Source organism: Diabrotica undecimpunctata, chromosome 2 (assembly GCF_040954645.1).
Source record: "Diabrotica undecimpunctata isolate CICGRU chromosome 2, icDiaUnde3, whole genome shotgun sequence".
Classification (NCBI taxonomy): Eukaryota; Metazoa; Arthropoda; class Insecta; order Coleoptera; family Chrysomelidae; genus Diabrotica; species Diabrotica undecimpunctata.
In genome coordinates, this window is record NC_092804.1 from 129,126,818 (window position 1) to 129,153,893 (window position 27,076).

Below are 27,076 nucleotides of genomic sequence, written 5' to 3' on the forward strand. Positions count from 1 at the left end.
TTCTTGGAGTAATAAAATTATTGCGTTAAGTTTTCGAGCCATATTTAAGCATAAAAAAATTGCCAATATTAATACTGGGCGTTCAAAATTTTGTATTATATTTTTATTTTTATATATTTTATAAATATATCTATAAAAATATATATATCTATATAAAACAAAGACTTATTCCTACTTCCCACACACACCTTCCCAAACCCACCGAGGTAGGTTGTCCTCCTGCGGTACAACCAGCCCCGGCTTTCCTCCGCCCCCTGGTCTTTGGAGCCAGGTCTCGACTATTTCGCGGTATCCCCCGTCAGGCAATGGGAGATTTCCGTGTATTTACATTTAAGTGGTAGGTTAGTCCATTTGGCTTTATCACTACCGACCAAAGCAATTGTTCGGCGATCTAATGATGGTTGTGATTAATTCTATAGGTAAGACATAGCAGAAAGAGAATCAAAATTAATAACAACTTACTAACAATGATGAAGGATTGAATCAATATTTTGATGAAAATGTATATTTTTATTTTCATATATGTATGAAAGAAGTTGAATGCAAAATTTTTTTACACATACTCTGCAGTAAAATTCATTGTTTATTTTGTTATTAATATAATAATACAATACAAATTAAACTGCAATATTCATAAGTATTTAAAAATGACAATAATATACAAATTAAAATGCAATATCCATAAGTATTTAAAAATGACAATAATGTAATGATATTAATAAAAAAGTCCTCCCCGACTGGGACTCGAACCTCGGTCTCCCGCGTGACAGGCGGGGATACTGACTACTACACTACCGAGGACATGACACAAATGTATTTCAAAATTGACAGTTCTGGATCATACAGTGATTTATTGAGATTATTATTTTGAAATACAAAAGAATAATATAATTATGAACATTTAATAAATAATACAAAACATATCACATAAATAATAATATTAATAAATATTTTATTATATATATAAAATTATGTATATATAATATTATTTATTTATTTATTATAATTAATTTATTTATATATAAATTATCTTTATATAATATACTCGTATATAATATTAAATTATATATACAAAAGGAACATTTTTATATTCGAGAGAGGAAGAGTGAGAAAATATATCTTCTGTCTCTCTCTTACTCATTATCTTACATATGTAATGATTTCACAGATTCTCTCCCATACAAATTTCCAACGTGGAGCGCGCGTATAGAAGTATAACTTAAAAAATCAATAAAACCTCACTCATTGTCACTCATATCATAAGTCATAACTTATCATGCAATGTAAACACGATTTTTTAAAAACATCATAGAAACGAGGAATCATAACAAATCTCATATGATATTGTCATATGATAAAATCATGTAGTGTAAAGTCTACTTTACTTACTAATCTAATTTTTTTGGTGCTTGCATTCAAGAGCGTCGTGCGGCGTGCTACCGGCTCTCTCCTGCATGCGGTTTTTGTTTTTTTTTGGTGGTTGGTACCCTTTTGTGTTAATTTTTCTATCTACGTCTTAATCTATGGACAGGTATCATCACTATCTGACTCGCTATCCGATTCATCTGAATCTTCATCATTACGAATAATTAAAGGACTTACTTCATCAATAACTTGTTCTATTTCATATGACTCTAAAATTCCTCATTGACTTGGTTTAGTGCATCTTGCCAGAGTTGTAAAACGCTGACTTCGTCGGTGGTCTTACATGCATGTTTATCATAGTAGTTTTTAATGATGCCCCACACCAATTCAATTGGATTGTACTGGCAGTGATATGGTGGTAGTCTTAGGACCTCATGACCATATTTTACAGACCGATTGCTGATACTAAGGTCTAAGAACAAAGGAACCACCCTTGTTGACTTTTATTATACATACATATTTCTTCTGTATGGATGGGCACTTTAAAACAACCAGTCGTCGCGCGAAGATCTCAAGGAGCTAAGATCCGTACCAGCGTCAATTGTGCATCGAGCATACCCTAATGTTCCGAGAGGCGCACAAGTCCCAGACGCCGCTGTCCATCAGTCTAGATATCGACCGAATTCAGATCGGAATTTCACATATCCAATTAAGAAAATATTTCCTTAAGAACTGCTGCTAGATGTGTGCCATAGGGGAAGGTCAAGGATTTACACGTTGCATATACGCAAGAAGACTTGCAACACTAATAGATGCTTCTTTAAGAAGGGCAACTTATGCAACTCTAAATGCCACACGATAGCCAGCCCTGCAGAAACAAATAATTTCACAAAACTTTTTTTATTATTAAATCCAAAGAACTGTTCGAGTTTTATTGTTATATTTAACTGTTTTTATTAACAAAGAACAGTTTATTAGTGTGGGGTATTAACAAACAAATGTACTATTACAAATTAATAGTACTTAATTAACAGAACTATTCCTTCGATAACTCTGGCGAGAAAATGGACTTTTCCTCATTGGTGCAAATAATTATTAAAATTTAAATGGTTGCAATAAACAATCAAAAACAATTTATAGGTTTAGGTAAAACTAGGTAAAAACTTACCGCTGGGTCTAATTACCACGGTTTGCACTACAAAACAACGAACGAAATCAATTTAATATGCGTGCATGGGTTCCCGTGCCGGGTTGCGTCTTTTCTTTTTCAACGACTCGTGCTCTTCTCCGCGATATGTATTTCCGAGCCCTCAGCGGTACTATTAGGATCGGATGAATACAGGGGGAGGAAAATGTAATGATTAATTTATACAACCATATTTGAATTTAAACATTCTCCCCCCTTTAAAGGCCATAAGGTCTTTAAAAAACAAAACGAATTCTAAAATTTTAAATACTATCATTACTTAAACAACTAAAACGATAATTATTACAAACAATTCCTATACAAATCTTAAACAAATATTCAAAACTTAAACTACAATAAAAAAATTAAAATTAAAATGGTGGTTTCGTCGCGGTTATATTGACAAAAGCTGAACAAAACAAAATTAATAAAAACGTTGTAAAACGGCCGGTAGCATGCCTCGCGAAGGCGCATCAGCTGCATTATTTCGAGATTCGATATAATGCCAAGAATAATTTTGACTATGGGACTGGATATACGAAATGCGATTTGCGACGAAAGTTTTGAATCTCGAGTGGGAGCTTTTAATCCAGTGCAATACGATTTGAGAATCTAACCAAGCATACACATTTTGAAATATTATATGCTTCCACGACTCTAACACAAACGACATAAGTTTTACCAAATGAACAGCAGCTAACAATTCTAATCGAGGTATAGTAATCTGTTTTATAGGAGCTACTTTCGATTTGGCACACAGTAAATTAACTTGAACTAGGTTACGAGTATCAATACTACGAATATAAACGACACAAGCATATCCCTTTTCACTAGCATCGGCAAATCCATGAAGCTCCAAGATGGGACATGAGGAAATATTCAAAAAACGAGGAATTTTGAACTGTGAAATAAGAGATAGTTCGCTCTTATATTGTTCCCATACACGAATTATTTCCGAAGGAGGACGATCATCCCATTTAAGACCGGTTGCCCAAAGTTGTTGGATTAAATGTTTAATAAAAAAGGTAATAGGTGTTAAGTAACCACAAGGATCATAAATTCGAGCTAATTCGGACAAAAACGATCTTTTGGTACAAGGGACGTCTTGCAATTTGACTGAAAATTGAAAGACGTCGGACTGTGCAATCCACTTCAAACCAAGGATTTTTAATGAAGGACCATTTGCTTCTGGATCAAAATTAATGGAGTGAGGATTAATATGGGATTCAGGAAACTGCGACAACAATTTGGGTTCATTCGAACACCATTTCCGTAACTCAAAGCCTCCTAACTTTAACAAAGCGACTAATTCGTCAACTAAAGTTTGTGCTTCTTCGAGAGTCGAAGCACCAAAAACAAAATCATCAATATACGAAGCATGACGAATAAGCGAGACGGCTTTAGGAAAACGAGAGCCTTCGTCTAATGCTAATTGTTGGAGAGTTCTTAAAGCGAGATACGGCGAAGATACTATTCCAAAAGTAACGGTTAATAAACGATATTCCTGAATTTCCTCAGCGCTAGAAAATCTCCATAACACGCGTTGATAATCCGTGTGTTCAGGAGCGACTAAAATATTACGATACATCTGACGAATGTCCGCACACAGCGCAAAACGATTAAGTCTAAAATTCAACAACAGCGAGACTATGTTCTGTTGCAGCTTAGTACCGACCAGTAAATAGTCGTTTAAAGATTTACCGCGACTGGGACTTTTCTGAGACGCATTATATACAACTCGAATTTTACTTGAAACACTATCTGGTTTCACAACGCAATGATGTGGAATATAATACTTTCCCCTTTTCTTTTCGGCATTAGAGACTAACTGCATATGACCTAAATCAAGATACTCCTGCATATGAAAAGAATATTCTTTTTTCAAATTTGGTTGACGAGATAAGCGTCGTTCTAATGATAGCAATCTATTTAAAGCAATATCATAGCTATCTTGCAAACAAGGCGGCGATTCACGAAAAGGCAAAGATACAACATATTTACCCGAGACGTCCCGATTATGCGTTTCCAGATAAATGTTCTCACACAGAACGTCCTCTGGTTCTGAAACTGGCTTTTCCGGTACGTTTTCCAGTTCCCAAAATTTCGTTAACGAAGAATTTAGTGGGTCTTCAATATTTGAAAGACAAACAAGCGAAGTCGACGAAAGGTTAGGTGTGCTAGTAGGTCCTAACAAAATATAACCAAAAACGGTATTTAGGGCATCTGGTTGTCCCGCTTTACCTTCAATTTTACCTTCTAACAACACCTTCGAAAATATGCTACAACCAATTAACAAATCTATAGATTGACTACAGTTAAATTCGGGATCGGCTAACTTCAAATTTTTAATATAATTCCACGTCGATATGTCAATTTTGGTGCTCGGCAAATCCGAGCAAATCCGATCTGTAATAATAGCCTCCAAGTGAAACACCGGTGACTCCTGATGACGAGGTTGGATAGAAAAACTTATTTGACCTTGATTCAGTTTCGTTTGCATCGAATTGAGTCCGTTAACTTCAAATGAACAAGGAGTTTTAGGCCAGCCTAATCTACTGGCAGCTTTGCGACTAATGAACGAACTCATTGAACCTGAATCTAGAAGACATCTCAAGGGCTGTTTACACCCTTTACTATCAATTGCATGAACTAAAACAGTACCGAGCAAGATTTCCTTTTTTGTCTCGTTTTTCTTCCCTACAAAACTAGCAGCACAATGTGATATTTCAGGCGAATTTTGTTCTACTCCCGATGCCCCTGAATTATTAGTATTTTCTGTGGACGACTGACTATTGGAACGATTTCTATCAAAGTGCAACAAACTATTATGAAGGTGACTATTACATTTACTACATTTAAAGGCCTTTGGACACGACTTGACAGAATGATTAGCCTGATTAAGACACCTAAAACACGAGGAAGATTCTTTACAAAATTGGTATCTTTCTTTTGGAGATTTTTTCAAAAACAACGAGCAATGGTTAAGAAAATGACTTTGTTTACATAAAGCACAACATATTGACGACGAATTTGTAACAAAGGATGAACTACTATTATGCCTTGACTCATTGGAATGTTTATAATTACACTTTGGCTCCGTATAAGTTGGAGCCCTCGACGATTTCTTAGATTCACTTAAGCTACTATTCAAATTATCGTAAGCAATGTACTGAGTTTCAATAAACTCTACCAATTTTTGAAATGACGGGATTTTATTCGATTTATTTTCTAACTCAAATAACTTTACTGAATCCGCGTCTAATTTCGACAAAAGTAAATTAAACATAATAAAATCCCAATGTTCTGTCGGAAGACCTAATGTTTTCAATGCGGCTAAATTTTCTAAAAACGTGTCTACTAATTTAGCCAGATTTTTCGAATTAACTACCGATATTTTCTGTACGCCCAAGATCGCATCCCAATGCGCGGTCGCACAACGACGAACATTTGTGTAGCGTTTAACAATTAGATCATAAGCAATTTGATAATTATCGCTATTTATTGACAAATTACGAATCAAACTAAGTGGAGTCCCTTCTAAACATCCTTTCAAATACTTAAACTTTTCTACGTCTGCTAGGCCTGCGTTATTATGTACAACCGAATTATATAAATCTAAAAATGAACTAAACTCCTTAAAATCACCCTTAAATTTAGGCAGCTCTATTTTAGGCAAGCGAATATTTGATTGTGGAACTACTACCGATCTAAATGGTTCTGGAGTTTCAAATTGTGGCTCAAATAATTCCGCACTAAATAGTTTTATTTTATAAAATTGTTCCAAAAATATTTCCCGAACATTTTCTTCAACCCTCGTATCCGCGTCTGGTACAGAAAGAATATTACTAATAATATTAGTGTGATGTTTTAAGAACTCTTCGCGAATCGAATCTAAATCCTCTAGTCTAATTTTAAATAAAGGCCGAATAGAAACGTCTGAAAGGGCCTTAAAACCTAAATCGAAAATTAACTGAATATCATTTAACGCAGTTTTTCTTAAAAATTTGAGCTTCCTATTCTTTTCTTCAAGTTTTTCCATTTTAAATTTCTAACAAGTTCCAATAATATTATACAAACGAAAATGTACAAAATGTGGTCTAAAACCCCGAAATTACCGATTTGTAATTCGATACTTTATTAAAACGACGATGATTCCCTTCTAAAAAGTCCCATATGGTCGACTTTACAAAAAGGTCATAAATTATTCTCGAGCCACGACAAGAGACGCAAACTTAAGATAAGAACCCTCAAAACGATAAAAAATACGACGAGACGAAACCAACCATTCAAATTTAAATATAACAAAAAATATTTTTTTCAATAAATGAGTTCAAATCCGGCTAGATAGGCCAATGTGGGGTATTAACAAACAAATGTACTATTACAAATTAATAGTACTTAATTAACAGAACTATTCCTTCGATAACTCTGGCGAGAAAATGGACTTTTCCTCATTGGTGCAAATAATTATTAAAATTTAAATGGTTGCAATAAACAATCAAAAACAATTTATAGGTTTAGGTAAAACTAGGTAAAAACTTACCGCTGGGTCTAATTACCAGGGTTTGCACTACAAAACAACGAACGAAATCAATTTAATATGCGTGCATGGGTTCCCGTGCCGGGTTGCGTCTTTTCCTTTTCAACGACTCGTGCTCTTCTCCGCGATATGTATTTCCGAGCCCTCAGCGGTACTATTAGGATCGGATGAATACAGGGGGAGGAAAATGTAATGATTAATTTATACAACCATATTTGAATTTAAACAATTAGTGTTTTTTTACTATTGTATGTACAAGCATTCAGATTTAGTTTCTTTTGTGATAAAGTAAACGCATCATTTAAACTAGTTGTTTTACCTTGTCCAGTATTTTTCCAAGTTATAGAGCGACGCCTATGAGTTTATTCAGGCCTTGGACTTAGGAGTGCTGACGTAATGTTTTCGTAATATTGTGAATTGTATGGTATACAAGTTTATCTAATATGTCACTAATGTTAGGTAAAGGGTATCTATCAACAAGTATGATAGCATTAAGGCGTCGATAATCTATTACGACTCTAAACTTCTGTTTATTGGAGGCGTCCATTTTTTTAGGACCACCCATATAGGAGAGGACCAAGGGGAATCCGAAGATCTAATAATATCTTGATCCAGCAGATTTTGGATTTGATTTTGCACTTCCCTCCTATAAATTTCTGGGCATCTATATGATTTTGAATATACTGGTATATCGTTTGTTGTTTTTATTGTATGTTTAATTTTATTAGTAAAAGTTAATTGGTTTCCTTCGAGATGGAAGATATAGGAATATTCTTTTATTAACTTTAATATTGAATTTCTTTCCTCAAAATTTATATGATCTGTTCGAACTTTAGAAATATCGAATTTAAATTCATCAGCTTCACCTTTTACTTTTGCTAATATGCTAGACATTAGGTATTAATTCTGAAAATCATCTGAATCAACTGTATTTTAAAATTTATTAATCAATTTTTCACAGATTTCCACGAATCTAGGAAGTAATGTATTTTCTCCGTGGAAATCTGGAATCATGTCAAGATATTACTTTTTTAATTGTGAGATTGCCATTTTTCTTTTATTTTTTAAGTAAAAATTTAAATTAGAAGTACGATTATTTATTAAGGAGGAATTAGAACAAAAATTATCTTTAATAGAGAGTTTTGAGTCAGAATCTGAGTCTGATGAATCAGAATTTATTAGAATTTTAGGCTCTCTATACGACATAAGCACTTACCAGAGAAGAATTCTCCATGTAAGCTGGTTCACTCAGAAGGTTTGGCTAGGCAGGTATTTTCGATATTCACTCGAAAAGTCCACTTAACACGATTCCTGTTATAAAAGGCTGTTCAATCCACCCACAGGAATATAACACTTCCGAATTAAGGTCAATAAATCGTTGAAACGAAACGGAATTTATATTCGTCAAACCCGTTTGACCATTGACTGACTGACTGCGCCACTCAAATTTGGGAATGCCAAGTCTTTTTAAAAAAGACTTTATTAGAGCTAAAACGACTAATTACAATAAGATCAGATTCTAAACTGAATAAAATTATCATTTAATTATTTACTAAATAAATATTATTAGAAATTCTCAAACAGGTCGACTTTTGATTTTAATTTTCTCTTTTTTCAAATTATAATCTAATATACAGGGTCAACCACCTTCGTATGATGACTTCATCACCATTTTTTTTAATGAAACCCCGATTTTTTTTTCAATTTATAGATGTCCCTTGCTGAGCTGATTCGAAAAATGTATAACACGTTGTTTAAAATTGGTGGCAAAAATTCCAAAATACGTACAAAATAATAAATGAAGGATAAACGTAATAAACACATTAAACGAAATTACATAGTGTTATACAACTACTTTATTATTATGCAATTACTGTGATACATTACCAAAAATAAACAAACGAAAATTTACAGTAAATGTTCAAATTGTTCTCCATTGATTGTGAGACAATGACCGAACCGGTTATTACTTGTCTAATTCGGTCTTGTAGCTGACAGATATTATCAGGTCTGTTTGTGTAGACTTAAGATTTTAAATAACCCCATAAAAAGAAATCTAATGGGTTCATATCAGGTGATCTAGGGAGCCATTCCACTGATCCCCCTCTTCCTATTCACCGTTGTGGAAAAGTTCTGTTTAAAAATCGCGCATAGCTACAGCGAAATGTGGCGGTGCACCATCTTGTTGAAACCAGATTCTGCCGTCTAAATGAGTGGGTATTTGAATATCAGGAAAAAGCTGGATCAGATCAGGAATTAATAAATATATATACAGTATACTCCCTTTATAAAGAACACGGTTATTACGAGGTTTCGCTTATAACGAGGTACATTAGATGTCCCGTGAAATTTCTATTGAACTATAACCCTTTATAGCGAGGTAAATACAAACATTAAAAACATTAGTTTTTAATGTTTGTATTTTGAGAACGATTTCCGAAGTGGAAATTGAAACGTCAATAAACGTATTTTAACCTTTAATTGTGGCTTATTCCCATTTAAATATAAATTAATTTAAAATGCCACAAGAAAATAGCTTCAGAACAATAATGCTCAAGATCTTCAAAAAAGAACCAAAACTTATAAATACACAATGGAGATAGTAGGAAATGCATTGCCAGTGTGTAAACAATTTTTTCTTGCAACTCTTGGAATTAATAAAAAAAAGTGTTGTATACATTAATAAACAGAAATGTACCAATGAATACTGCAAAGCCCGATAATAGGGGAAACATTCCTAATTCAAATAAAACTCCTGAGCATCTTATCAATGAAGTTGAGACCTTTATTGCTACGCTCCCAGCTGTACCTTCTCACTATTGCCGCAAAAATAGCACACGGCGATATTTACCTTCCAGATTGAATATGGGTTATAAAGATTATACTACAAGCATGGAAAATGATAAAAAAGATAGTGTTTCTAAACTTATATTCAAACAAGTTTTTCAAAAGTACAATTTAGCTTTTCACAACCCAAAACGGACAAATCCGTTATTTGTGAGGAAATAAAAAATAAGAAAGAAGCGAAGCGTTATTTTAATGAAAATAAACAGGTTTATAAAGCACACACAACAGAAAAACTTGCCACTTATGAAGTTTATACTTTTGATGTAAAATCCGCAAAATAAGAAGGCAGTTCGACTGTTGTTGCAAGTTTTGACTTGCAAAGTCTTATCTACACCACATTCGCAGAGTGCATTACTATACTATACGAGGAAATAAGCATATTACAACCTCACAGATGGTCGTGGACATTGCTATTTGTGGGGTGAAATTGATGAACTGAAAGGAGCAAATGAAATTTCAACTTGTGTAAAGAAATGGATAAAGAAGTTTTAGAACAAGGAAAGCCTGCAGTAAACGTAATTCTGTATTGTGATAACTGTCCTGGGCAGAATAAAAATAGGACAATGTTTACAATGCTCTTTCACCAAAGTCAATGTTTTTCCGGAATCATGTCGATTGAACTAAAATTTCTCATAACAGGCCACACTTACATAGGTGCAGATACTGTTCATAGTGTTATTGGAACTTTTATTGATAAACGATCTATTCTGGCATCTTCACTATGGCCTCACACAATACAGATAGATCGAACTAAACCAAGTCCACTTAATGTGGTAAAACTCACAAAGACTTTGAAAATTGGTTGGGAGTGCAGAATTCCTATCTTTTTATTGGTTTGAAAGATAGTTACGGTGATCGAGTTCTATGGTCTCAGATTAGAAGAATAAAATTTATAAAAGGTAATGCTAACTTTAAATTTTAATATGCCAATATTAATAAAGTCTACAAAAGTGTCAATATTATGGAGAGACACAGAGGAAAAAAACTGAACTTTACAGATGTAAAAATTTGCAATGTTTATTTTAAACTGCATCCCATTTCTGTAGCCAAATATAAAGATTTAGCCAAACTTTCTTCAAAAATGGATATACTCGTTGAGTTCCATGAAGAGTTTAATTATTTGCCAAATAGTGCTAAAGCACGATATTGTTTGCACGTAACCGACCAAGAAGATGAAGAAGTTCTGGATGAAAACAATTAAAACACACTTTTTTTACTTAACTTTAATAAATTGAAATACAAGTATTCGCTTTTTTCTTTAATGTCTAATAAAACAGATAATGAAATATTAATCATTTTTAGTTATGAGTAACTTATTTATTAATTACCTTGGAATTATTCACTAGAAACGCAGGTGGTTTTTATTTTAAGGTGCTACATGGAACCTTTTTGTCTCCCTACTGCGATTATTGTAACTCTAAATGCAATTTGCAAAAAGGTGATACATAACGTTTTTTCTAATTTCAAAAAAGCTACCGACATATAAAGTTATACAAGCATTTGTAAGTCAAAAGGCCTGCATTAATCGCTCATAAGAAAGTCACAGGTAATAAACATTCCATAGCAATTCGACCTTGAAGGTAACAATTTTAGTTTCCTGGGGCTCCTGTAAAAATATAAAAAGTTACTTGGCACCTTGTTGCAAATCAGAGACGATATATATATATATATATATATATATATATATATATATATATATATATATATATATATATATATATATATATCTTGCATGAAAATATTTATAATCAGTTTGTTAAATAATTAATTTCTGTAATTGTTTTTTTGTACAGATCATTATTATGTAAATTCAGAACTTCTTTTGGAAAAATAATGTTGTAGCAACATGATTTTTTGGTTTCAAGGAAATTTTTAGAATGCAGATGACCCAGGATACTAGCTGACGAAAGTTTATTTCTTTCATCAGTTTTCATCAAATTTATGTCGGGAAATACTCTTTCCACATTCACTGACGAATGAGGTAAAACTAACAAATTAAAACCAAATCTGCTTAAAACCGGAAACAGAGGTTCCATCGCCATACCGCATATTTTCAATATTTTTCCAAAAGTGTTCAATATCTACATTTTCATCAGAATCGATATCAGTATTCCTAAAAAGCCGCTACTCATTATCCAAAAGTTATAATTCATTTTCCACCACTAAATTTGGGAAATGTCTCACAAGTGGTACTATACTTTAACTTTTTTTCTCTAATGCATTCTTTGCACTTATTAAATTAATATTGATTAAAACAGGGTTGTCAAAATCAAACCTTTGGATAATTTGTTTAGCAGCTTCTACAAAAAACTCCAGGCACCTTTTTCTAAAAATAAGTCTATCTGATTCATTTATCTTTCTAAAGATATTTGGACTTTAGCTCCTAAATATAATTCTTCTAGAGGAACAACATTATTTGGATTGTTGAAATCTATCTGGTGAATCATACTCTTTATCAATATATCTATTTTTATAAAGCATTCCAAAAAGGATTTATATACAGCACTGACACATTTATATAATTGAAGGGGTTAGAAGTAAAACCGCCTAAGTCCAATTTTCACGAAAACAACTTTAGTGATGTTTCACGTTCTGAATATTTTATATTGTTTGGTAGTAAAATCGACTACGCTCTAACCCTACTTTATCGCCATCTTTTGATGAATAGAAAAAACAACCAAAATGAAATTCACCAATCGATAAGAGCAGAAATCGTCTTAGCGCACCTAGGCTGTTTTACTTCCAAACAAGCAACTGGAAATAAATATATTTTTATTACTTATATGCTGTTTGGGTTTCATTCAACGGTTTGGATTTGTTTATTGAGTATAGGTTATACTACTTTAGTAGATTAATAACAGTGTTTTAAGTAATACTATTGTTTGCAGAAACTATATTTTGTCATTATAATATTTGGATCATGTTTTTTGAGTCAGGTAAGTATCAGAGAACGCAAGGAAAGGAGTAATAGAACATATCAGAGCATTTCCATGTTATAGGAGTTATTACTCTTATAATCAAAATCCAAATACGAAATACCTTTCGTCCGATTTGAACATTCGTAAAATGTATTGTCTCTACAAAGATAATAATTGCACTGATAACCATGAACCTCCAGTTAAGGAATCATATTACAGTCATATTTTCAATACTGAATTCAATTTAAAATTTCATCATCCTCATTCAGACACTTGTAATAAATGCGATCGATTGGTAAACTTAATCTTATCATTCACTGAAAGCGAAAAAAAGAATTGCTAGACAGAGCTAGAAATTCATCAACGACAAGCAAAAAAACACAAGCAGTGAAGATAAAGATGTAAAACAAACCAAACTGAAAAAAACACAATAGCCATATGCTTCGATCTTCAAGACACTTCCAACGCCGCTACTAACTACAAAGTCTACTATTTAAGGTAGTTGTTGACATACAATTTTTGTACATTTGATCTTATTAATGGGGTATCAAATATGTATGTTTGGCATGAATCTCTGACCTCTAGAGGAGCACAAGAAGTAGGATCCTGCTTGTTACATGTAAGACACTTAGTTTCTCTTTTATTATTATTGTTGCTTAATATAATAAATTTTTTTAGTTCATGAAAAATTTGCCTACCAATATAGTAAATGTGGTTTCGCTAGTGACTCATGCGGCGGTCAGAATAAAAACAAAAATATAAACAAATTATTCATGTACATTTTTCGCACTACACATATTAAAAATATTGACCACAATTTTTTTTAACCTGGTCACTCCTATATGGAGTGTGATCAGAGTTTTGCTCTAATAGAAAAACTGAAAGATAAAAATGTTCGGGTATTTGTACGTGATCACTGGTGTTCCTTAATAGAAAAGTGTTCAAAAAAATTTGTTGTTCACAAAATGACAGATTTTGTGTCCCTCTCAAATTTAAACAATTTCATTACAGACCCAAAAAATGATAGCAAAAAACATGGAAATCAAATTAAATTAAATTAGTTTAAATATAATAAAAACCAAACATACCAATTTTCTTTTAAAAATACTTTAGACGGAAACTTCCCATTTTTTGAATCTGAAAAATGCAATAAGAATATTGGGCAACCGGTGAATAATGTTACTTTGGAGCCTCTTGGAGATCAAGCAAAATTAAAAGTCAAGTATCAAGAATGGGAAAATTTACAACAGCTGCTAGATTTCATACCCCCCATTTACCATCAATTTTATAATGATTTGCCACATGAGTCAAAGCAGCAAAAAAACACAATGAAAAAGCAAGCACTGCTATTGAGTCTTCCAAAGAAGATGCCAACGACGAACAAGATGAGTACTTGTACTTGTATTTAAAGGTTTTAAAAGGTATATAAGGGTTAGCTGATGAAAAATCCGTAAAGAAGTACAGCTGATTTTTCTTTGTTTTTTTTTAACTGTCTTAAAAAGTGAAATAAATATTGTTTGCCTATAAAACGTTTCTTGTACATACTAAAAATATATATACGAGTAGATAATAAAAAGATAAAAAATTTTTTTTAATTAAAATATATAAATGATTGACCGAGATAATTACAAAAAATCCATATTTTTGTAGTAATTTATAAATGTTAATAACGTTGTCTTTTGCATAAAAACATGTAAATAAAGCTACTCAAGATTGTGGCAGTTAATGAGTTATTAAAGTGATTCAAATTTCAAACAGATGGACCAAATAGTTTATAAGTTATTAAATGTATTTATCCCGGAGAGCGATTATTTAAACAACTGTACTTGCTCAAACACTTGCCCATAGGGTATGGCCTTATTTTGCCAGACAATAAGTAAAAGTCTATGCAGTGCTTGTAAATGCACTATGCACTACAAATTTAATCAGGTCCTGGTGATTTATTATTTTTAAGCTTTTTAATTGCTTGGGCAACCTTTTCAGCGGCAGGTGGTCTTTCGTTTGGGTTAAATATATTCCAATCATTTCGATCTGCTACGGTGTTATCTGCTTCTTTGATATATTGGCCGTTAAATTTTGCATCGAAAAATTCAACTCATCTGTTCAAGATTGAAGCCGTATCAATTAGGATATTTCCTTCTCCAGCCTTACAGCTCCCTATTCTTGGCTTAAACTCTTTACTCATTTTGTTTACATTTCTGTAGAATTTTGAGTTTCGTTTTGATTTCTTAGCCATTTTATGCTTTTCTTCAAATTGTCTTTTTTTTCTTCTATGTAATCTTTTTTCTTCCATTCTTAGGGTCCGGTATTCCACCTTGGCTCTTTTTGTGCATCTAGCTTGATTTTCTAGGTATGTTCTTTAGGTATGCTACTATTTTGCTCTTTAGGTATGCTCCATTTGTGTTATCTGTTGCTTCTTGGCACTCCTTGTCAAATCATTCGTTTTGTTTAACTGGTTTGGTTTTCCCCAATATTTCCGATGCCTTCAGTTATGGTTTCTTGTAAATGTTTCTACGTTTTGTCCACAATTCCTCCACATTTTCCCTGCTTCCAGGCTCTCTATTTCCTCATCCATTTGTCTCATATACTCTCTCGCAATGCCCAGATTATCAACATTAATTATGTCTTATTTTATAGGTTGATCCTTCTTTAGGTTTGATATTCTTCCTCTGATTTTTGCCATTACAAGAAAGTAGTCACTATGGTAGGTTAGGTTAGGCAGGTATTTTGAAGTACCCGCCAGATGTATTTATGGTCAGATAATACCACTTTTTTATTCCATGCTAAACTTTTAAAAACTGAAGATATAAAATAGAATTGTGGATTGTGTAATGTTTAAATAAAACTATAACTTTGTAAATTAATAATAATCATGTAATTTTTATTACAATACCGTCCATTGAAAGATTTTTACACATTTTATTTCTATTTAATTATTCTGATGTTTCCCAACAACTCGTAAATAAATTTTAGTGTAACTTGTACCCTTCTTGAGAAATTGTACCAAATAAAAGAAAAAGTAAAAAATATCAAATAACAGGCATTGAACTAGATGAAGCCATTGTGCGCATTAACCATCACAACCTTGTCTTAATTACAGAAATATTTAAGATTGTAGAGGTTGATGTGAGCATGTAATGCGACGACTACTTTTAGCCTTGGCGCCTTTAAATGTTTGCATTAGGTTCAAAGAGGATAACGCGCGGTGCGATGTCTAAAACTATAATAATAAAATTCCGAATGAAATTAAATATGTCTTAAATATGTGGCTTAGTAAATATTCAAATGCGTATTCCTGATATTAAGCTAAAATAATAGTGGATGGATATTTATAGGTAATAACTAATGATTGCACTACTTATTTGATTTGGCAGAGATATTAATATAAGTTAAAAGGTGTTCCAATCGTGAACCTTTTTTGAAAAAAGCTGACGTAGCAATAACAAAATTGATGTAGCAGGTTGTCTTAAATGTTGAATTCATTTGATCATTTGCCGTTTACCTTATTCCCTTTTTTTTATCAAAGAAAATCTTTCCCTGTACCAAACTGTAGCTTTTTTGGCCCTTTTGGAAGTGTCTGTTATTGAAATTCTTCTTCTTCTTCAAGTGCCCTGTCCGTTGCGAACGTTGGCTATTAACATGGCAATTCTGATCTTATTTGCGGCGCTTCTGAATAGTTCGACCGATGTGAGCCCGAACCACTTCCTCAGATTTTGGAGCCACGAGTGTCTTCTCCTGCCTGGCCCTCGCTTACTGTCTATTTTTCCCTGGACAATCAATTGCAGTAGACGGTACTTATCGTGTCTCAATATGTGGCCTAGATATTCAAGCTTTCTTTGTTTAATTGTATTCACGATTTCTTTCTCCTTTCCGATTCTTTGGATTACCTCTGTGTTGGTGACATGTTCGGTCCAGGATATACGAAGAATGCGTCGGTACACCCACATTTCGAATGCTTCTAGTTTTCTCGTGAGCGTCTCCGTCAGCGTCCAGGCCTCCACACCATACAGTAAGATCGGAAAAATGTAGCATTTAACTAGTCGTAGTTTTAGGGGAAGAGACAAATCCCTGCTTATGAGGAGCTTTTTCATATTGCTAAATGCTGCTCTAGCTCGTTCTATTCTCGCCTTAATTTCTGTGGCCTGTTCCCATTTTGCATTTACGTTGGTGCCAAGGTACACATAAGATTCTACATGGTCAATTAGTATGTTACTTATCCGTAACTGTCGAGCAGGCTGTTGCTTCCTGCTTATCAGCATCCACTTTGTCTTCTTGAAGTTGAGGCTCAGGCCGTATTCCTCACTAACTAAATAAACTCTTTCCATTACCTGCTGTAATTCGTCTATGGTACTGGCAAGGATCACCGTGTCGTCGGCATATCTTATATTGTTTGTTAACTCGCCGTTTATTTTTATGCCCTCATTTGCATTTTCCATACATTTATTAAATATTTCTTCGGAATAAATATTGAATAGGAGTGGGGATAATATACAACCCTGACGGACACCTCTTTTGATCTGCACACTTTTAGTGAGTTCGTTGCCAATTTTTGCTCTTGCTGTTTGACCCCAGTATAGGTTTGCCACAATTCGAATGTCCTTGTCGTCAATACCTGTCTTTCGCAGAATGTCTATCAATTGTTCATGATTGACATTGTCAAATGCTTTTCTAAAATCCACAAAGCACAAATACACGTCCTTATCAACGTCTCTACACCGCTGTATAAGCACCTGGAGAGCGAAAATTGCTTCTCTAGTTCCAAGTGCTTTCCGAAAGCCAAACTGCGATCTATCAATATTTGACTCACATTTATCATATATTCTTCTATGAATTATTGAAATTGGTATATCTTATTATAATCTTCTATGCTATGTAGCCGAAGACAATTTATTTATCGATAATGAAGGCATAGAGATTTTAGGCAAGGTTTTTTAGGCAGATATTTTGATTCATCGTTATTTTGATTATAAATTTTAAATTTTAATGCTATGTTCGTAATTGATCACTGCATTTAACCATTACTGGTTTTCCGGCTTTTGCTAATTTTTTCAGTCGATCTTAAGATATTTCAATGACTGGTCAAAATTTCGAAAATGGCTGGATTTCAATGGCTGGCCAAGTCTCGAAAAGGATAGCCCTTAATTGGTGTTACCAATTTAGTGTTACCGCTACTATCAAACAAAATGCTAATCAGAGTACCATATGAAATATGTCAAATGACAAATTTAACGCCCTTGATGTCATGCTTACCTAGTGGGAATAAAACATTAACATCACATCAAACTTGTTGTTAGTACAGACTGGCGAAATGTTTTAACATAATCTTTTCCAAGACTAGGGTATACTATGAAGATCCATAAAATATGATGTTTTCATGCAGTCTTCCATTTGATGCTCACAGTGAAACTATCCCTCAGGTCTCATAGTTCTGCCTTTTATCTTTAATTTTTGACTTTTTTAATAAGAACCAAAGTACCCATAATTGTAGATTTTAAACAGATTGTACCTCTAATTGTAGATTCCTTTCTATAACATATTTGAGGATCGCAGCAAAATTATTTGTACCACATAGTTTTTATAAAGATAAGTCTATTCATTGATAATTTAATTTTTTGTTTTTATTGCCGAATGATTTTAAACTTCCACTAATTGATGATGGTACTACTATGCTTACTGTAATGATGATAGTTCTGTATGAAGTATAATCCTGAAGTATTGTTTCCTTAGCGAGAGAAACATGAAGGTTACTTTGTTTCCATGTATAAATGCATATATATATATATATATATATATATATATATATATATATATATATATATATATATATATATATATATATATGTTCGGATAAATTTCCGCGGTCAGATGAATGAAAATTACTAAGTTCTCGGGAAGAACCGCATTGAGAATTGAAAACTTGACGTTTCGGCACCCATTTTGGAGCCATTATCAAGAGTAATACTGCGACCCCTACTTCAGCGACCTCCCGCCCACACCGCTCAGGCCACGTCAGCTCAGACCACGTCAGCGCAAACCGTTCCCGCGCATATGAGAGTATAAAAGCAGCCACATAGGGTAGGACCGGCCGTCACTCGACACTGAGGAGTAGTAAGAGCTGAGACCTCAGTGCCGTTTGACGGTTCTTGTATTTATACAGAACAACATACTGGTACGTCACGAGTTAGGGTAGTAGGCAGATTGACACCCCGAACTCGAACGGAACCGTATCACTCTTGATAATGGCTCCAAAATGGGTGCAACGTCTAGTTTTCAATTCTCAACGCGGTTCTTCCCGAGAACTTAGTAATTTAGTAGTTTATATATATATATATATATATATATATATATATATATATATATATATATATATATATATATTGGCGCCCAATTCATTATTTAACTCTTCAATCAACTAAATGTCCTATTTAATCTTTATTTTTTATTTCGATGTTCATTTATTTCCGTTATATTTCCTGTGGCAGGAGTAGCGTGCATGATAAAGAAGGAGAGTATCAACAAAATAAAAAATTGGATATATTACAACGAACGTATACTAAGAGTAGACATAGATATGGATACAGAGGAAACCAATACAAACCTAATCATATGTTATGGACCAGATGAAGATGCAACAAAAAACGAAAAGAATGAATTCTGGGACAAATTACAAGAAGTGATAAATGATTGTACAGAGAAAATTGTGATCACAGGAGACCTGAACAGTAGAGTTGGGAAAGAAACAGAAAAATGGAACAATGTCATCGGACCTTATGGGGAGGACAAACTAAACAAAAATGGAAAATTACTACTCGAATTTTGTCTAGACAATAACCTGGTCCACTTCCAACATAAAAGGATACACAAGATCACAAGAGAAGTCAAATCAAGAGACGAACAATCAATTATAGACTATACTATAGTGCAAAAAACAGAGAAGAACTGGATAAGAGACGTAAGGGTAAAAAGAAGTTATGAAATTGGTAGTGACCACTATCTACTAGAAACCACATTCAAAAGCAAAAGAAAAGAAATAAAAAGAAATGAGAACATAAACAGAAAACACAAAGAAATAATAAAAATTTATAAACTAAGGGAAGAAACAACGAGAATAAGATACTCAGAAGGACTAGAGAAAGAGATGGATAATGACATGAAATAAAAGAAACAATAGAAGAAGAATGGGGAAAATTTAAAAATGCGATGATAAAAACAGCTAAATCAATATGTGGAACCACAAGAAATAACAACAGAGGAAAACGAACATCTTGGTGGAACGATGAAGTGAAAAGAGAAATAAAAGAAAAGAAGAAATTATGGAAAGAATACATCCAAGACAAAACACAACAAAAATATGAAAATTATAAGAGACAAAGAACAAAAGTTAAAGAGATAGTTAAGAAAGAGAAAAAGAAAAGTTGGGAAAAATTCGGGGAAAAAATGGAAGAAAACAGCACAGAAAACGTAAAATTATTTTACAGAACACTGAAAAACCTTAGAAGCAACAAAGAAACGAAACTGAAACAAATAATGAACAAGGAAGGAACAATAATAAACGACGATAAGACAATAATGGAAAGATGGAGGGAACATTTTCAGCTGATACTGAATGGAAATCAAGCGAATACAATGGAGAAGGAAAGCCACAACAGGAGAGTATCCATGAAAAACACGGAAAATACAGAAACTATAGAAAAAGAAGAACTGGAAGAAGCAATAAGAAAGATAAAGATTGGAAAAGCACCAGGAAGCGATGAAGTAGCACCAGAAATGATGAAATATATAGGAGTAAAAGCAAAAGAAAAATTGTTATACATATATAACCTAATATGGAAGAGAAAAGTAATACCCAGAGAATGGACAAATGCAGTAATTATACCTATATACAAGAAAGGAAACACAAGAGACTGTAGGAACTATAGAGGTATATCACTACTATGTGTAGCAGCAAAAGTATACGAAACCATAATAGAAAGGAAAATTAGAAAAGAAATAGAACATAAATTAGAGGATGTACAAAGTGGATTCAGGAAAGGACACAACACACAAGACCATATATTCACCATGCAACAAGTAATAGAAAAAGCCTTAAAGAAAAATAAAGAAATACATCTGAGTTTTATAGACATGGAAAAAGCATTCGACTCAGTCAAAAGAAAAGATATATGGGAAAGTCTAAAGAAGAAACAAGTAAGTGAAGAACTGATAGAAGCAACAAAGAGTATATACATGAAAACAACAAATACAGTAAGAATGTTAAATATACAGTCAGAACCATTCGAAACAACCCAAGGAGTTAGACAAGGGGGAAGTCTCAGCCCACTACTATTCATAAATGTTATAGATGAGATAGTGAAAGAATGTAAGAAAACATTCAAGAAATACTGCATCGGTTGGAACAGAATGCAAATGATAAATGCTGAGATGTGTATATTTGCAGACGACATAGTATTAATTGCGGAAACTGCAGAAAAACTGAAATACAACTTAGAGAAATCGAACCTAGAAGCAAGCAAATACAACCTAAACGTAAACAAAGAGAAGACTCAAATAATGAAAATATCGAAATTCGAATTCGACGAAATTCTACGTGCGCATGGCCATATTCCTTTACGTTTACCTCCTTACCATCCTGACCTAAACCCTATCGAACTAATATGGGCGACAGTCAAAAATAATATAAGGCAGAAAAACGTTACATTTAAGCTAACTGACGTACAAAAACTCGCCGAGGAAGAATTCACTAATATTGATGCAAATGAGTGGAGAAAACGATGTTACCATGTCATTAAGAAGGAAGATGAGTATATGGACAGCGAGATAGTTGCTGATAACGCCACGCAAATAGCTCCAATTATTATAAATCTTGACAGTGACTCTTCCAGTACAGAGTTTTCTTCTTCCGAAGATGAAGATGAAGAAAATTATTAACAATCAATTAATTTTCAAATAGATACCACTTTTCAACACGGGTACTTGTTTTTTTTAGTGTTATAATAAAACCAAAATATTAAAATTAAATAATTACTGTGTTGCATTTATTTATACAATATCCTCCATTTAATTTGAAACCCAATATCAAAGTAGATTTGTGAATTAAATTCAGTCAATATTTTATAATTTGTTTACTAAGTTAAATAAATATTATAAACTGTTGTATAAACAATGGCTTACTATTTAAATTGAATAAAACAAAATTACAATTTCATCTTTCTAATAATATATTAAAGCTTGCGAAAAATATTACTTTTTTAATTGTGTAATAATTATTTGACCTATACCGCTACGCTACTGAATATACTTATCAGAAATAGTAAACCAATAGGATGAATCATAGGGCGTAAACATAATTTATTTCTCTGTGACGTTGTGCGTACTCTCTCGCCAAGTTAGCTGGCGATGATTGTACATAGATTTTTTGTCAGATTATGAGTAACTTTAGTGTTATAAAAGAGTAAAATTTGTGTTTTTTTTTAAGAAAAAATAAATATTAATTGAAAATTAAACTTTTGTTTAGTTCTTTTTATGTATTATAAAGCCATTTTTGCTTAAAGGTAAAACAACCTAAGTGCATAAAAAAAATAAAAAGATAAAAAAAATAAAAAAATTTCATACTTATTTTGAATTGGTTAATACTTTTAAAATTTTTAATTTTGAACATCCAGAATTTTTACAGGAGCAAAAACTTTGATGCTTAATTTCTCAAAATGTCTCATTTTGCTACTTGGGCGGTTTTGCTTCTGACCCCTTCAATTGTGCAACAACTGGTTTTTCAGATTGAGTCTGCAGGTTTAAATTAGTGAAAAATAGTAAAGAAAATTCTAGGAATTCTAGATATATTTTTGTGAACTGATCATTCAACTTAATCAAAATATTTTCTGAGGCCAATGTCCAGTAATTTAAAGAATCATCTGTGAAGTACAAAATAAATGCACTATATACTTCTAAAATTCTAGGAACAACGGATTCAACAGAGAGCCATCTTGTCTGTGCAGGATGTAACATTTTATGTATTTTTAAATTATACAAATGTTGGAATTCTTTTGAAGTTTCAACTCTTTTTCGACTGTTGGAGAAATAAGTGTATATGTCACGTGCCAAATCATCAATACCTCTAGGTAATTTTAAGCATGCATAAGTGAAAACTGTGACATATACACTTTATTACATAAACATTTGGTACATACCCTTTTAGCTTGGACACAACTGAATTATGTTTACCGACCATAACATTGGCTCCATCAGATGCAAATCCTATTAGATTTTGTTGGTACAGAATTTTCTTTTTATTGAAGAAGTTTGTGACTTCATTGTACAGATCCTGTGCTTTTTCCTCTTTGAGCGGCAGTAAGGTGAGAAAACTATCTTGAATTCTGTAAAGATAATGATTGTTAGACTTAACATGAAGTACCTACATTTAATGGTAGTAACAGCTTTAAGCTTAAATCTTTATTTATATTTACGTACCTATTATTGTGGCGGTATCAACAAACAAGACACAGATGTTTTGTGCATGAACGATCTGTTCATTCATCAATGATTAGTGAAAATTTGGACTGGTTTAATATTTCACAAATTTCTTGTTCACTTCTTTTTCCAATCACATTTTTTACAAAAGAAGAGCATTTACTGCGACCACATTTAATTTGTTTTGCAACATCTGAATCGGGTCAAACTTTTTTTATAAGTTCTGGTAAATGTTCCATTAAATTATAAGATAAATTATGCTCAGTGATAAAAGCTGCTATATGTAAATCTGATGTTTTTATGGCAGTCTGTTGATTAGAGACTCCTTTAAAAATTGCCATATCTTTTAATGTACTCTGCAGTTTCGTAGATTTGCAATGCTGAACATGCATTGCACTATCCTGATTATGCACTTATGCAATTCTTCCTGTTGGCTTAATTGAAATGTCTTTGTTGCAAAGTCGGCACATTGCGAAGTATTCATGTTTGCCCTGTTTGATCCAATTTTTGAATTGTTCATCTTCAACCCATGATTTTTTAAATGTTTGACAATATATTTTTTTTTGATATTAGCTACCCTCGCCTTTAGAAGCTTTAAAGCTCTCGTCACTCGAACTAAAAACAAAAAAAAATTGTAAACCACAAAATAAATATTGTTCTGAAGCTATTTTGTTGAGGCATCTTAATGCAATTTATTATTTTTTTTACTATAAAGCGTCACAATCATTATTATTTTTAAACATATTGTCTAGTTTATATAATAATTAAATTTACTATCAAATGATATTTATTTATTATTAATATTTGGTCTGAATTTGACAGATTTGTCTTAAGTAAACAACATATGCCTTTTCAAGAAGTTAACAGGTAACATAAGGAGCAAACATAATAATTTATTGAATTTGTTTAAAATATAAAAAATAATTAAGTATATATTAAAATTACTTTATTTCATTTTAAATATATTATTTAAATTTTAAAAATTTAAAACAGTAGCGCCTACCGTTCCACTTTTTCGAGAATACTCCACAATGTTACTTTAAAATAAGTTTATTTTATATTTATCATTTTAATTTAAAATAAACTTATTTTAAAGTAAAATTGTGGCTTATTCTCAACAAAAATAGTAATATATTTTTAACTAATAAATTAAAAACAAAGTACTGCTTACCTCATTATTATTTAATTCTTCAGTTAAACTCAAAACCTAGTCTAAATATTACAACTTAACTCACACACTCTGCACATGTTGGAAACAAAATAATTTCTAACTAAACATAAAAATTAAAAAACACCAATTCATCAGATAGTGTAAAACAAACCCCATAAATTAAAATCGGAGACAGGAGAGTCCTTTAAGTGGAAACACTTGTTGGTGCATTGGAGAATTGATGCGTTGTTGCATCATATTTGTGTATAATAATGAATGAGAAATGGATTTTTTTGAAAATTTATATTGGAGCACTGAATGTAACAAATTTTTTAACATGATTTTACAATTACAGATTTTTCAGCAGATGGATATAGTATTTCAGTAAATCTATTGAAAAATCAGTACACCTGGTAACTCTCAATCCAGCAACAATATTTGGTATAACAACAAAATTATATGACCTGACTTAGTCAGCAAGGGATAAATAGCAAATAAAATTTGTTTTTTGTTTGACAAAATATTCATTATAACATACACTGGACCACCGCATATTCAGTCTCTCAAAATTTAAAATCTACTACACTTGTATATCTATTCTCTAACCTCTGTTAAAGTTCCACAACATACTTATTTTATCACTTTATACTATTAATCAATGTTATTTCTACTTACTTTCACTTTTTGTTTGCTTTTTTTCAAGTAGAGTAAATTTATATCCATTGTGTTCTACTTTAGAGTTTACAGGAAATTCCTTGTCTAAGTAATCATCAAATTCGTCGTATGCACTTTCTTTCTTGCGTTCTTCCTTAATTTCAATTTTGAAGGCATCCAAAGGACCAGTACAAGTTTCATTATCTATTTCTATTTTACAAGTTTCCTCACTAGTTTCTTGTTTTATTTCCATCTGGATGGATGGATAACATTAATAAAAGTACAAGCTGAATATAGCCGCAAATGTCAACCATGGAACAAAATATATTCGTACACTCGAAATTTGTTCTGTTGTCCCTTTATTTTTTTGTCTAAAATCACAGCACGTGCACGAAACCAACAAAGCAAATTTTAATATGAAACTGGCATTACTCCATTTGCAAGGAAAACTGAAAATTGCCCATGCCTAATTTTAAGAGAATTTAAAAAAAAAAACACACACACCAGTATGGACATTTTTTTTCTAAACTTACTTACCTGAACTATTTTACAGCTATTACAATTACTATTTCACTAAAAATCTTGCTTTTAAACTTTTTAAAATGCAATAATTATAGATGCACGTTATTACACCACGTGCACAGTGTAGAATGTGCGGTACGGACTTACGCAAAATTCACGTTGCTTCTAGTTTAGCATCTAGTAAGTAATAGCTAAACAATTTTATAATATTATGCAGTTTAAACTGTTTAACAAGATGACATTAAAATACGGATTTTTTTAAAAAATGGCCTTACACAATTTTCACATGACGCCGACGATATGTTGTATGCATCAAATATAAAGCGGTCGGACGGTGCGTTCACATGTTCATATATAGAACGTTTCAGTTTGGTGATGGAATATTTTCTTTTTTATTTGCACCATAATAGCATTTATCATTGTATTTATATAAAATTTATTCACCGCGCACGAGTTCAATTAATTTTTCGAAACCCATTTTAACTTGTACTATTAAACTGTAACCAAACCAAAAAGTAATAAAAAAAAAGAATAGGTATCACTTCCGTGCAAAAGTCCTAATTTTTTATCACTTCCGTGTTTAATTATCACAAAGCAATAAAAACACATGCATAAATGACAAAATAGCCTCGAAAATTTTTTTTTGATTACTCTATATGAAAATCAAATCTCCTAATTCACATTATCCGTACCAACAGGCTTCGACTCGTTTCGTAGCGGTCGCATCCGTAAAATATTGTTTTCGAATATACTGAACGGAAACGTTAGGTGTCTGACACGATACGTTCCTGACAGTGTGAATTGTTCATATCTAAAACCATTTAAATTATATTTTTCGGTAACTAAACGCTACGGGCTGGAAACGCAACGTGCATGATAATGTGCCACGACCTTTAGGCGGCTTCCCGTTTTCTGCTGGGCCTGTCCTCTTCAATTCGGGCCATTTTGTTATTGTTCATTGTTATCATTATCGTGACGTGTTTATTTCTTCTTGAATGTTATCAATAATAACCTCTATTTGCTCCCTTATACCTTGAATTGCTGCTTCAAAATTCTCCAAATCTTTTTTTACTTTAACAGAATCAGTGCATATATATATATATATATATATATATATATATATATATATATATATATATATATATATATATATATATATATATATATATATATATATATATATATATATATATATATATATATATATATAACGAGTTTAATACAGCTGCCGCCGTTTCTCGCAACCTAGCTTCCAACGCTTGCGATCGTTCCAGTCATCTACTTGTAGACCCCTATCTTCCATTGCACCTTTTACTTCTTGTCTCTATGATCTTCTTGGTCTTGCCTTTTTCCTGCGGTTGGTGGGGATCCACTGTAATATTCTCTTTGGCCATCGTTGATCATTCATCCTTTCTACATGGCCATACCAT

The 27,076-nt window shown here is 32.4% G+C and overlaps 1 long non-coding RNA gene across 2 annotated transcripts; it reads right to left on the reverse strand.

The window, feature by feature from the left end:
• Positions 1-11,154: 11,154 nt before the first annotated feature.
• Positions 11,155-25,371, reverse strand: LOC140433441 (uncharacterized). 2 transcript variants are annotated; one of them, XR_011949968.1, is made up of 4 exons: positions 25,146-25,371; positions 23,321-23,935; positions 23,041-23,226; positions 11,155-11,544 (listed from the first exon to the last, which is right to left on the reverse strand). It is a non-coding gene; the product is annotated as an uncharacterized lncRNA (long non-coding RNA). The 2 variants fall into 2 exon arrangements; XR_011949967.1 differs by lacking the exon at positions 11,155-11,544 and having other exon boundaries at positions 22,611-23,226.
• Positions 25,372-27,076: the final 1,705 nt, after the last annotated feature.